The following is a 13,302-nucleotide window of genomic DNA, read 5'->3' as shown; positions in this document are numbered from 1 at the left end:
ACCCAGCAATTCTGCTCTCTGCTGTCGTTACCCACTCAGCACTTGGGCTTGGCTTCTGGAGCTGTTGCAAAAAAAAAAAAAAAAAAAGGAACAGAAGGGAAGATGCCATTGATGTTCAGCTGTAAGAGATAGGAAGCACTTCCTCACCCTGTGGGAAAATGTGATTTGGGGTTTGTGTGTGTGTGTACGTTTTTAAGATTTTATTTATTTGAGAGAGTGCACACAGAGGGAGAGGGAGAAGCAGACTCCCCGCTGAGCAGGGAGCCCAATGCAGGACTCAGTTCCAGGTCCCTGGGATCATGACCTGAGCCGAAGGCAGATGCTTAACCGACTGAGCCACCCAGGCGTCCCAAGGGAAAAAGCTATTTGTTTCAAGTGTGAGGGGAGCCCCCACTTAGGCCATCCTCCAAAGGTCTAAACAGAGTCTTGTCTCCTTATCCGGTAAGAGGCTGAATTGGTTAAGCTGGGGCTTGGGCTAGCTGGAGAATTGCTCGCCCTACGGCGCTAGCGTGTAAGCCCCCTCAGTGCAGGGATGCAGCCTTTTTGTTCACCTGTGTCCCCAGGAAAGTCAAACAATGGGATGCAAAGGGAAGACGGATCTCCACTGAAAACCCAGTCTGATGAGGACTGGCTACAAAAGGACATGAGAGAACGTTTGGGGGTGAGGGGGGTGGCAGTTTCTCTGGGAGCAAATATGTGTCAAAACTGATCAGTACTCTTCAAATGTGTGCATTTTAGCGTGGGTCAATTACATCTCAATAAAATTGATATAAGAAGAAAAAACACTAAATAAGATTTCCAGTATTTTTAAGATAGTCTGTGACTCCTTCTACACAATGCCTGGTTTACGGACGCCAGACTTCACTGTCCTGCTATTTTCAGAGTTTTCTATTTGAAATGCAAACACTTACCTATAGACACAAATACTTTGGGAGACCTAGTGACAGCAGAAGTCTTTCCTTACAAGAATCAATTTTTTTAAAAGATATTATTTGTTTATTTGACAGAGAGAAAGAGAGAGAGAGAGCACAAGCAGGGGGAGCAGCAGAGGGAGAGGGAGAAGCAGGCTCCCCGCTGAGCACTGAGCCTGATGTGGGGCTCAACCCCAGGACCCTGGGATCATGACCTAAGCCGAAGTCAGAGGCTTAACCAACTGATCCACCTAGGCGCCCAGAGAATCACTTTTAAGGACAACAACAACAAAACACACCTAAGATTCATCATTTGGTATTAGTTCACCAATTGCCCTTCATCAGCCGGCAAAAAACAAAACAAAACAAAACACACACAAAAAACCCAAAGTCTTGTGAAAGTTATAATTAGAAGGAATGTTAAAGATTATCCGGGGACCAGGGCATTCATTTTACAGATGCAGAAACTGAGGCCCAGGTGAAGGAAGGACAATGGGGAAATACATTCCTCAGAGATGATCCTTCCAGTCAGGGGTTAGATATTCCCAGAAATCTTCCTCACTTCCTCTTGAATGGCAACCCAGTGATATTTCAGCAGATAGTCTCCTTGAGAAGCACTGGCTACAGAGATAACTTCCAATAATGAAGACAAAAGTGCCCTATACCTTTAAAAAAAAAAAAAACCATCTAGTGTCAAATCAGCCCAGTAATCCCAGGAGGAAGTTGTATCTTCAATTATGTTTTCCTTAAATAACATGGATAACAAACCCCTTTTGAGACAACGAAGTCTCTGTCTTTGGTGCTTAAAAAAAAAAAAAATCAATCTAATTTATTTTCTCCAGGCCAGAGACATCGATTTTTAAGATAAAAATGTACACTTGTTCCAGATGCTGGAAGCACAGACTTCTTGCACGAATAGATCAAGATGTTTCTATTTGTCTTCAGATCCTTGCCAAGGGTTGAGCAGTAATTGAACATGGCGTCACATCTGCTTCGGTCCGCATGAAGAATTTTAGCACAGCTGGCACTTCATTCTGCGGGGTATCCCACTCAATTCAGTTACTTCGATTCACTCCTATCAAATACATGCAATGCGGAAGACGTAGTGCTAAGGCTAAGCGTGGGTGGAGAAGCAGCTGCCACGTGAAGTGCTAGAAGGAAAGGTTCAGACACGTGGCAGGTGGGGCAGAGGAGGCGGGGAGGAGATTACAAACCTTAGGGGATAGCATTCACCTATTCATTCGACAAGCCAAGCGAGGCATGCTCTCTGAGCTGTTACGACACTCCTAAACTAGAAGACTAAGGTCATGTGGGGCTGAGGCTGGAGGGGCAGTAAGAAAATGTGGTGAGGACTCTGCCAATTTTCATTCAGTTTTCCTAATTTGGAGCTTTTGTTTCTAGCATTGCTCCCAAGGCAACAGAATACATTGCAAGTTACTTACCTTAGCAAACAAGCTACATTAATCTATAAACCAAGTAAAGCATATTGCAATGATTTCTTAGCAATATCCTTGAACTAAGAACTTACATTTTGGATGCTATAAAAAGAAATCATGCACTCGGTTATGGTCCTCAGCAATGCTGACGGCCACAGCAGCTAGAAGTTTAGAGATTCTGCACCTGTAAGAGGCAGGCTCGCCTCCAGTGAATCAATCTTGATTCCAAGCCTTTGCAGAGAGAACTACTGTTTCTTTAATAGCAACTTGATATTGTTCTCAGCTGAAGGGGAGAGGAAACCCGTATTCAGGCCACCCAGGAAAAACAAACAAACAAACAAACCAAACAGGCTCAGTTGGAGAAGGTGGACGTTTACGGTGTTTTACTCCCTTCTCAAGTTTCTGAACTGACATATTTCAAGTCCTCTTTCCCTGGTTCTTTAAGGACCCAAACAATCAGGAAGAAGGTTTTGAAGATAATGGCTATGCTAGGGATGAGCTTCTGCAGAAGAGACTCCATCCCTGACCCTTCTCTGGACAGATGCCCCAGGATGTTACATAAGCAATGACATGATGAAAGGGGAAGGGAATCACCAGCTCGGCCTCCTTGGCTGGTCAAATTCTTCCAGCAAATCCCAATGAAAGAGCTCTTGCCACAAGAGGACCACTACATAAAGGACTACTGGTGCTCAGGGGACATCTTCCTCCCAGGCATCTCCAAGAGCTGTGCCCAAAATGCCAACAACAACAAAAATCCCCATCCAAAGATCCCGGGTTACACGGGCCCCTAATCTTTCCAGATCTTTCTACTTCATAAGGTAAAGGTAAAGCTCTCATCCTGGGGCTGTCAGTCAGGAGCCCTGAGGCAGGTCTTGGGGCCTTTGTCCAAACCAACTGTCCCTGCTCTCCATCCTGTCTCCCACTTCCAAGCCACGATGTTATTTTTTTAAAGATTTAATTCATTTATTTGAGAGAGAACGAGTTTGAAAGAGTGTGTGGGGGGGTTGCGACAGGGAGAGAAGCATGTTTCCTGCAGAGCTGGGAGCCGGACATGGGACTCCATGCCAGGACCCCGGGATCACCACGGAGCCGAGGCAGCCGCTTAACCAACTGAGCCACCCAGACGCCCCAAGCCACGATTTTAAACTATGTTTGAAATGGACCAGGGTGAGGGCAACTGGTGTAAAAAATGCCTGGGCCTCAGAGGCCCAGAGGGTGAGAAAGACCCTGAGGTTTGGAGGAGGAGACCCTATAGCCGGTGCCTAAGGGAGGGGAGGGAGCTGGGGGCCCCGGCAGAGCCAGGGCGCGGTGGGGGCTGGGCTGTAAAGGTGGGGAAACAAAACTGGACTCTTGACAAGTGCCCTGAGCAGGAGGAGCCGTCTTGGCCGGAGCCTGGTGTGTGGCTGGGAGCCGGGGAGCCCAGAGGAGCCGGGCTGGGGCGGGGCTGGACGGTGGGGAGGCGGGGCGGGGTCATGCGGGGGCGGGGCCATGCAAAGGGCGGGATCGTCTGGGGCCGGGCGGGCGGCCGTTGGCTGGATCTCAAAAGACGGTTGGCACCGTTGGTCTCGCGAAGGCCAGTTGGTCCTCTTTCCTCGGCTCGCCGGCCCCCTCCGCACACAGCAGAGAACCGCGCTCGGGTCAGGGTGGGACAGCCCGGAGGAGGCCGTGAGCCCCACCCGGCCCAGCCCGCAAAAGAGCCTTGCACGGGGGGCCTCCGGGTAGAGGGCACTGATCAGAGCGCAGAAGCCCGTCGAAGGCGGGTTTGAGGCCGCGTGGGCATGCGAGTGAGGAAACTGCCAGGACCCCGGTCGAGGACGTGGCCGGATGGAGAGCGAGTCAGTTTATCTGGGAAGCTGCCGCGGGCTTGCGGAGTGAGCTTCTGGTGAACGTTTGCACCTCGGAGGACAGAAGAGGTTTGCTCCAGCAGACACTTCACCTCACGGTTCGGGCCCGCTTTTTTGGGAGGGGGGGTGAGCATGCACCCCCCCCACACACACACAGTTAAAGTACGCAGCTCGGAAGGGTGGCCGTGTGCGAGGATGGCGAGGCTTCGGGGCCCTCCTGCTGGGGCACCGGTCCGCCCCGTGCACCTTCTGTGCCCCTGCGCTGCTCGGCGGGGCCCAGGTGGGAAGTGCGGGAACCCTTCCAGGCACCCCTCTGTTCCTTGTCTTGGAGCTCCCGGCCCCTCTCGCTTGTCCCTCCTTGAAAGCATCTGTTTTCCAACCGCTTCCCACTCGTTCGAAGTTGGGCTGTTAATTTTGGCTTCTTGAGTCTCTGGAAGGCCACCCTCGTTACTGATCTGTTGTTTCTCTTGAAAGGTCTGTGCATTTCTAAATTGGTGGCTGCTCAGAGAACCCAAGGTGGAGTCTTGGGGACACTATGATAAAGGCTGTTGTGAGGCTGGTCCCTGGCCCCTGCTCTGGAGTCTAGCTTCCTTCTGACACATAAAGGTAAGGGAACACTTGCCCATCTTGGGTTCCCACTTCAGCTCACTCTCAGAGGTGGACTTTGAACCCCACTCCCAGGAGTGGATGTCCCTCTCCTCTTCTCCCCAACCCCTCCCTCCGTGCTTATCTGCCCAATCTTGCCAGCCCCGCACCGTTTCTCCCCAAATCTGTTTTCCCTTGGCTGAGCAATACTTCAAGGGCAGAGGATTCCCAGTCAGGATGAACTTGGCCTCCCCTTTTCTCTGTCTCCTAGGTTCCATGTGCAGCTGTTTCCCTCTGATATTCTTAGCTTGTCTCTCTTCCTGAGATGATCTGACTTTCACCATCATGTTCTCTGTACCTTCCATCTTTCCTTACCCTGCCAGTTCCTCCCAGCCACGAGCAAGTGCCTTTTGTATGCCAGCCATTGGGCCCAGCTTGTTCTCATCCTTGACTTGTTTAAAACTTGCTTTGCAGGCCTGTGAGGAATACGTGTAGCTCCACTTTCATATGAATTGTTCAAGGCCACAGAGCAACTGGTTAGAATTGGAACTGCAGCCAGGAGACCCATCTACACCTCAGCTGCATATAGGAAACCTTTTTTTTGTTTTGTTTTTTTGGTTTTTTTGTCATTGTCTAGCCTTCAGTTTCTTCTCTTTTTCTCTCATAGGATGGATGCAGCACCTCGGAGACAGGCCAGGACCTGTCTCTGCCCTTAGCCAGAGACCGCCTGGAACAAAGTTGGATTGACTGATTTGTTGCGATGAGGGAGACTGCGTACGTGTCTAGATGGGGAAGTCCTGGGGCATCTCAGTCCGGGGCTGTTACAGAGGACTCATAACAGAACTGTGTTAAATACTGTGGGGGCAGTTTCAAGGAAGCCGGATCAATTCCATGATTGGGTATCTCAATTTTTAGTTAGCAGCTGAGACGAAGGCAGCGGAGCTAAAACTGTGGTTGGTAAAGAGACAGCCATCACCTGTGTTAGCCAAGGGTGGGGGACGTTGGGCGGTTTTTGTGGTTGACACGGTGGCCTGGATTTTGTCTGTCCTCAGACATGACTGTGGGATGGTCCCGTTTTGTCACACCTCGCCTGATGTGATCTGTGAAATCGGCTCTGTTAAGCAGCAGAACTTCGCAGTCCAGCGGTGAGCCCCTGGCTGGTTGGAGCTGCTGCCAGGGGCTACTTTTCCCTTTCTCACTGCAAAGGCAAAGCCTTGACCTTCAAGTTGCAGCCTTCTCTATCCTAGTCTCATATCTTCATGGTGGGATAAGGATCATCCCATTGGAAGAGGAAGAAAGGATGGATAAGAATAAGGAGGGGGATTTGTCGGAGGGAAATAGCAGCTTAGCTTAAAGTATTCCGCCCTCTGTCACCTGAACAGATCCAGGGTTCCCTTCCTCTATCTGGATAGAATGGGATTCCAAAGCCATGTTGGCAGGGGCAGGAAGCAGGGTGGGGGAATTAGGATATCATTGCCATGCAGGTGCCTTCTGAATTATTGGAGGAAGTCCCAGTAAAGTGGGGAAGGCAATAAGGAGTGGCCATTCTTAGTACAGATAATCCTCACTTAGAAATACAATCCACTGTCTTAGGAAACCTAGGGGGTGTGATCATACCTCCCAGTTTTCTGGTACATCCAGTCATACTACCTTTAAGTATTATGACTATTCAATTACCTGGGATGTAGTTTTGCTACCGACGATCTTGTTGTATACAATTAATTGTTTTAGTGAAGGGAATCCATTGCTTGTCTGATCCTCTGAGGAGTAGACAGCAAAGTGGGATTAGAAGTGCAAGAGGGTTATTTGGGGAAACACCTGTGAGGGATCAAGGGTTTGAGGGAGCAGGAGCGGGCAGGGGGAGCCCTCTGCAATACAGGCCCAGCCCCCCCTGCTTAAGCAGAAAGGGAGAGAAGGACGGAGGAGGAAGGGCCACAGGCCACAGTGCAATTCTGAGAAAACCTTGGCCAGGCTGCTGGGAACTCCCCAGGCTGAACTTCCCCATTAGAGGAGTCCCGAAGTCGTCCTGGGTGGGAAGAGTATGGCACCGGGGCCCCTGCCGTTCTCAGTCATTGCCCAGAGGCAGCCTGGCCTCCTGTCCCAGGGGGTGGGGGGGCAGCCGAGGCTGTCAGTCCGCAAGCTCTCTTCCAGCCATTGGCAAGCTCTCTTTGCAGCCAGCGGAGCCGCGGCCCCGGGGGCCCACATGGGACTTCGGCAGCACCACTGAATCACTGAACCAATTTAAATCCTCCTAGAAGCGGGGGCCACGATGGGCTTAGACGTGCAAGAGCTTTATTGAGGGAGATGGCCCTGAGGATCAAAGGGGGGATGAGAGGAGGGGAGGAAAAAAAAAACAAACCCCCACACAAATGTGATACAACCTGTGTGCTGCTGGCGAAAATAAACTCACAGAAGAGTGTTTTCTTTACAAAGCCTCCGTGAAGTCCCGTGCGCCGAATGTTGGCTTGCGAAAAAGGGTTTATAAGTCCCTGAATTCCAAGCATCAGACAAATAGGGTCTGCCTCAACTATTTTTTGCACAGCTCTTTTCTGTGAGGGCTTCGCTGGGACCCTCTCACTGCTTCTTAACCTCTCAGTGGCGGGGTGGGAGTGATTTTGCCCCCCCCCCAAGGGACATCCGGCAACGTCTGCAGACATCTGCGCTGTCGCAGCTGGAGCCGGCCCTGTGGGCACCTAGGGTTGCTGATGAACGTCCAGCAATGCACAGAACCGCACCCACAGCAGAAGGTTATCCGGCCCCAAGTGTCAGCAGTGCTGAGGCTGAGAAACCCCTGCCGTTCCTCTTCACCTTCTTGCAAGGAGGGCAGCAACATGGAATTTGCGGGGAGAACCCTGGGGCCTGGGACCTCCTGGATGGGGGATGTTCCTTTCCGAATCGGCCTCGAGCAAGAAAACGGCAGACAGCCAAAGACCTAACAAGAGAGAGAGCAAGCATTCTGCAGAAGACCAACCAGTGCTTCCTTTCTATTTAAATAGCAAGTTTTTGTTTAATGAAGGTCCCAGACCCCCCAAGAGATTTCCAAAGATGTAACTGACGCAGACGAAGTGTCTTATGTAAGTTACAGACGCTCATGGCAGAAAAGTAAAATGCTTGAACACTTGATCCCAAGCAATATGCTTTATATGCGGTAACATCTGAGATGTACCCACGCCCACCCTGACATTCTGTCAGTTGCATTTAGAATATAATTTGAAACTTTCCCAGCCCATCTTACTGAAAATGTACAGAGTTTGGGGCACTCTCACTAGAAATTTTTCCTATTAACACTGGCTGGAAAACACTGAGTTCGCTTTTTCTCCTTCCCATTGACCCTAAGTGTTTGTGCTTCGTGTCCCAGCCGATAGGACAAGCAGCACCAAAGGAATTCTAGGGCGCAGCAGAAGTTAGGAGCCCAACTTTGGAAGACTGGAACCCCAGATTCCCATGTGTGTTCACTGAGTCTTTACTAAGGGAATGTGTTAGCACTGAGCACCAGAGACGCAGGTGACTTTGTCCTCGACTGCAGGGCATGGACATAAAAATGCCAACATGTGTCAAGTATACTTCTGCCCCTACCCAGGCTCCACCTACCTCTATCCTGTCATTTGCCCTGGGAGCCTGACAGGATGCATTGCCTAGATCCCTGCTAGCTGCCTTTCAGCTGGGTTCACCCAGAGGGAGGGAAGCACCTGCCAAGCCTGGTGGGGATGGGGGCAGAAGTCCGTGTCTGTGCACCAGGCTGCATTTTCCATCTGTGGCTGTGTCCCTCTGCACAGAGCTCTCTTCCCGTGTGTTCCTGTTCCAAGGCTCCATAGCAGTATTTGCACCCCCATCCCTGGGACCAATCCTCCTGCCTTGCAGGGAGCTCCCTGCCATGGCTAGGCTCTGAAAGCCCCACTATCTCTTGCTTACTTACTGAGAATGCCCATATGTATTTTTTTAAATATTTTTTAAAGATTTTATCTATTAGCAAGAGAGCACAAGTGGGGGGGAGAGGCAGAGGGAGAAGGAGAAGCAGGCTCCCCACTGAGCAGGGAGCTAGATGGGGGGCTCCATCCCAGGACCACCAGGATCACGACCTAAGCAGAAGGCAGATGCTTCACCAACTACGCCACGCAGGTGCCCCCATATGTCTCTAAATATAGGAAACCTCACCATGGTTTTGGGGGCTGTAACAAGGACCAAGCAAGCTGCAACTGTGCAAAATAACCTTAATGATCAATGGGCAAAATTACGATTGACCTTTCAAAAGGTTTGTAAAGACATTGAAACCCCCTTACTGTTGGTAAGAGGAAAAGTAGTACGAATATTAAATACGCTAATTTGAAACATGACAGACATTGAGAATCAAAGTATTTCTTTGGAAAAGTCTTGCCAGGGGGAGTTTGAACAGCGCCTTGCCTGTTCCATCATATTCAGATTTCTCTTCTAACATTATCAGGTTTCATTGTTTGCTGAATTTTCATCTTTATCGGCCAGTTCCCTGTTTGTTATCCATCTTTGGAAAATGTCCCCTAAGTTTATCCGTGGGAGACGAGGAGGAGCCACAACTGCATGCTTTGCTGTCTGTGCGTGAATGGAGTAACGGATGTGCAGAGGCCAGTCACCCACTGTCTTGGAAAGAGGTGACACGACTGGTCACCGATCACACTGTGTATCTGCTGTTCACGCAGTGATTTCTGGACTGGAGGTCCAACCACACCTTCGCAATCCAAGCTTGATGCAGTTGCTCACGATGAATATGCCAGCGTAACTGCAATTGGAACCATCTTGGGGGGGGCCGGGCGTCATTTAAAATAACAGAAATTAGCGATAATTGCAATTCACCGTGCAAAACGAGGACTGCCCGTCATCCTTCCTTATAGTCCTTTGAACCGAGTTGGATTCTGCTTCCTGCTGAGACCGTAACTGATACAGCATGAGACTCACTCTTCAGGGGAGTGAAAAAGAAAGCTTCAGCAGTATGCAGCAGGGTCTGCCAAGCTACCCCTTCTGACTCCAGACCAGCAATCACTTCTTTTTTTTTTTTTTAAAGATTTTATTTATTTATTCGACAGAGATAGAGACAGCCAGCGAGAGAGGGAACAAAAGCAGGGGGAGTGGGAGAGGAAGAAGCAGGCTCATAGCAGAGGAGCCTGATGTGGGGCTCGATCCCATAACGCCGGGATCACGCCCTGAGCCGAAGGCAGACGCCCAACCGCTGTGCCACCCAGGCGCCCCAGCAATCAATTCTTGTACCAGCTAGAAGGGCAGGCAGGAAGCACCTGGGGTGTCGCAGCCTTCTAGATCTGGGCTCTTGAGGAAGACGGTTGCCCTGGGAGACGACTGACCCAAAAGTGAGGCTGAGATGGCTATGCTTAGGAACTAGGAATTTGTGGGGATGCCTGGGTGGCACAGCGGTTAAGCGTCTGCCTTCGGCTCAGGGCGTGATCCCAGTGTTATGGGATCGAGCCCCACATCAGCCTCCTCCGCTATGAGCCTGCTTCTTCCTCTCCCACTCCCCCTGCTTGTGTTTCCCTCCCTCTCTCGCTGGCTGTCTCTATCTCTGTCGAATAAATAAAATCTTTAAAAAAAAAAAAAAAAGGAACTAGGAATTTGTTGAAAAAGGAACTAGGGCCTGACCCAGCTGCCCAATTGAAAACAAGCTTCTGTTGAAAGACCCACATGAGCAAGTTCCTGGGAACCAGATGAATGACTCATTTCTCCTTCAAAAATCACTTAACTCTGCCTCCTAGCTTCTAGTCCCCTCCCATGGTCAAGCTTTGGGTGAGCAGTGGCTCCATGCTACAACTACAAACTGCTAGTTACGTACCATTTGCCCCTTTTCCTTAAAGAGGTTTGATTTTATTTGGGGCGCAAAGGTACCTACCTAAAAGGTTGTACTGCTCAGTCTTCCATGCAGATAGGCATTTGACAAGAGTTCTGGCCTATGAAATATAAGGAAAAGAGAAGTCTCCTTAAAGGAAGCTGACTGGAACTTTCTTGCCCATTCTCCCATTTTCTTTTACTTGATGCCTGGAATGTGGATGATAATGGTTGGTGCTCCAGCAGCCATCATGGACCATGAGGAGACCTCAGCTGGAAAGCATATACTAGAATGGTAGAATAGGAAAATAAAAGGAACCTTGAATCCCCTGTGACCATAGACAGGCCATACCAGCATTGGACTATCTACCTCCAGATTGCTGTCTTAAAGCCCTATTATTTGAGATGTTTCATTATATGCAACCAAATCTAATCCTAACTGGATAAACATGCCTACTTCCTACTGAAATTAACTTACACCAAGTCCTACAAATTGAGCCTCTACTTCCTGTCAGAATCAATATAAAACTAACCAAACTTATTTTGGCCAATCCCGATTAGCGTGCATGGTATCACTACTCAAGGCTTAGAATGGTAGGAAATTCAGACTGAGGCCGACCAAGGAGGAAGCTATTCTGGGGCTGACGGGTTTCTTCCCAAATCCTAACCTAGTAGCCAGTGGTTCTCAACCACTATTGCTTGGAATCACCTGGAGAGCTTCAAATACTCCCAGTGCCCGGTCCCACTACCCCGAGATTCGGATCTAATTGGTCTAGCATGCAGCCTGGGCATTGGGTTAAGTACCTCAGGTGATTCTAACGTCTGGCCAAAGTTGAGAACGGCTGACTTAACCTCAATATTTCAAATTGTCCCTGTGTTTGGCATTCTCAAAGCTTTTGACACACCAGGCAACACACCATGGGAAAAAGAAGAAAGGGTTATGATTATGAAAGAGGCCTCAACATCAGTTCCAGGAGACTATTAGGAGACGTTCTTCCCAGGAGTTGAAGATCTAGAATCATTGCTTACATACGCCTTGGAAACTTCTCCAGTTTGTACCTCGGAGCCAGGGCCAGGACCCGTGAGGTGAGTGAAGCACTATGTGAAGCCCTCGCCTGGGCTACAAAATTTAAGGAAGCACCCCCCAAAAATTTAAAAATACAAAAATAAAAATTAAAAAAAAAAATCCAGCAATCATGATAAATAATAATCGAACGTGGGGTGTTTAAAAACCAAAATGAATGCAAGAAAATCCATGAGGAGCAAAGTGTCAAAAGTTAAAATAAAAACAGGATCCCAGGACAGGTGTACCCCAACTTTGCAGTCAACTGGTCTCTGTTCCAAACGGAAGAGTGTGGCCTAGTAACGATGGTTAACGATTCTCTGGCCCATACTGCCCCCTGCTGCTGGAATCGGGAAGTGCTCGCTGCTTGCTTGCGAGACGCCACCGTGGCGCCTCGCCACCGGGACCCTTGCTCTCGTGCGGAGGCATAGTGCCCTCTTGCGGGCAGCCGTCCACTTCGGGAACTTTGACAAGGCCCTGGTCACCTGCATCTTGCTAGATTATAGCTGCGTGGGCTAAACAAAAGCCCCAAACTGAGGGTTGCACGGCCTAGATTTGAGTCTCAGCTTTGCCTCCGGCCACCTTGAACAAATTGCATCAGCCCTCTGAGCCTGTTTCTGCACCCCCCGTGGATCTTATTACCTCTTCCCGTAATTATTGGATTACATGAGAGGCTTTCTGTGACAATGCCCGGCCAACTGCCTCACAAGTCCGCACATGGTTCACGGTAAGCTACCCCATGGCCATGGATGGAATCAAACTGTCATCAGTTTTACTGAAGGCAAGACACGCTAAAAAAAGGCCAGGGAGAAAAAGGTGCAGATGGTGGAATGACGCGATGCCTAATGGGACAAGGAAGACTTCCCCTAGTAGGTGTCACTAGTCAGGTCATGCCACAAGCTGGCCAGTAGCCTCCTGGGGTCACCAGCCTGCTTTTCCAATGTTTTATTTCAGGGAAGTTCCAGTACGTGAGGCAAGCATCACCGTGGTGGTTGAAAATCCAAGGCTCTTGGAATCAGCCCTGGGGTAAATCCTGGCTCTGCCACTTACTAGCTGTGTGACCCCGAGGGAAGTCACTTAACTTCCCTGAGTCTCAGCTCTGGGGGATAACAGCACATCCTGTGCTGGGTGGATAAGATTTCAATAAAACAACATACTTAACGTTCCCACGCTCTGGTGAGCTCAAGTGGTGGCTGTTTACTGGTAGCACGGAGCTCTCTGTAAGGAGTGAGAAGGAGGGGACACAGCAGTCAGGCAGCGTTGGCAAGGGTCCTATTGGGCTCCTAGACCAGCCCCCAGGGTGTGCTCGGGAAGGATGGGGGTGCAAATTCTCCCTCAGGCGGCCTCTGCTCTTATCCCCCACCTCTCGGGCCCCAGCAAGACTCAGATGTCAGTGCACTCCCAGAAAGGGTTCCACAGCAGGAGGGGTTGGGGGTGAGGGGGTCACCCCTTCCCTGGAGCTGGGGAGGGGATGCTAGATTCCAGCACGCGGGAGTGGAGTTTACAAAAGGACGCCTGGACGTGCGAATCAGGGCTGTAACTTTGACAATTACTGTGTTGTCGGTGTCAATTTCCCAACTTTGATTATAGTGCTGTGGTTATGTAAGAAAATGCCCTTGCTCTCAGGAAGTAAATACACTGAAGCATTTCGGGGTAAA

At 49.9% G+C, this 13,302-nt stretch overlaps 1 long non-coding RNA gene across 3 annotated transcripts; it reads left to right on the top strand.

Moving 5' to 3' along the window:
• The first annotated feature begins 3,898 nt into the window (after positions 1 to 3,898).
• Positions 3,899 to 7,166, top strand: LOC109489424. 3 transcript variants are annotated; one of them, XR_002142424.2, is made up of 3 exons: positions 3,899 to 4,260; positions 4,666 to 4,797; positions 5,444 to 7,166. It is a non-coding gene; the product is annotated as an uncharacterized LOC109489424 (long non-coding RNA). The 3 variants fall into 3 exon arrangements; XR_004624663.1 differs by having other exon boundaries at positions 3,899 to 4,289; XR_004624664.1 differs by lacking the exon at positions 3,899 to 4,260 and adding an exon at positions 4,374 to 4,471.
• The last annotated feature ends 6,136 nt before the right edge of the window (positions 7,167 to 13,302 follow it).

This window comes from Ailuropoda melanoleuca, chromosome 4, assembly GCF_002007445.2.
Source record: "Ailuropoda melanoleuca isolate Jingjing chromosome 4, ASM200744v2, whole genome shotgun sequence".
Classification (NCBI taxonomy): domain Eukaryota; kingdom Metazoa; phylum Chordata; class Mammalia; order Carnivora; family Ursidae; genus Ailuropoda; species Ailuropoda melanoleuca.
This window is presented reverse-complemented; position numbering and strand designations above follow the sequence as displayed.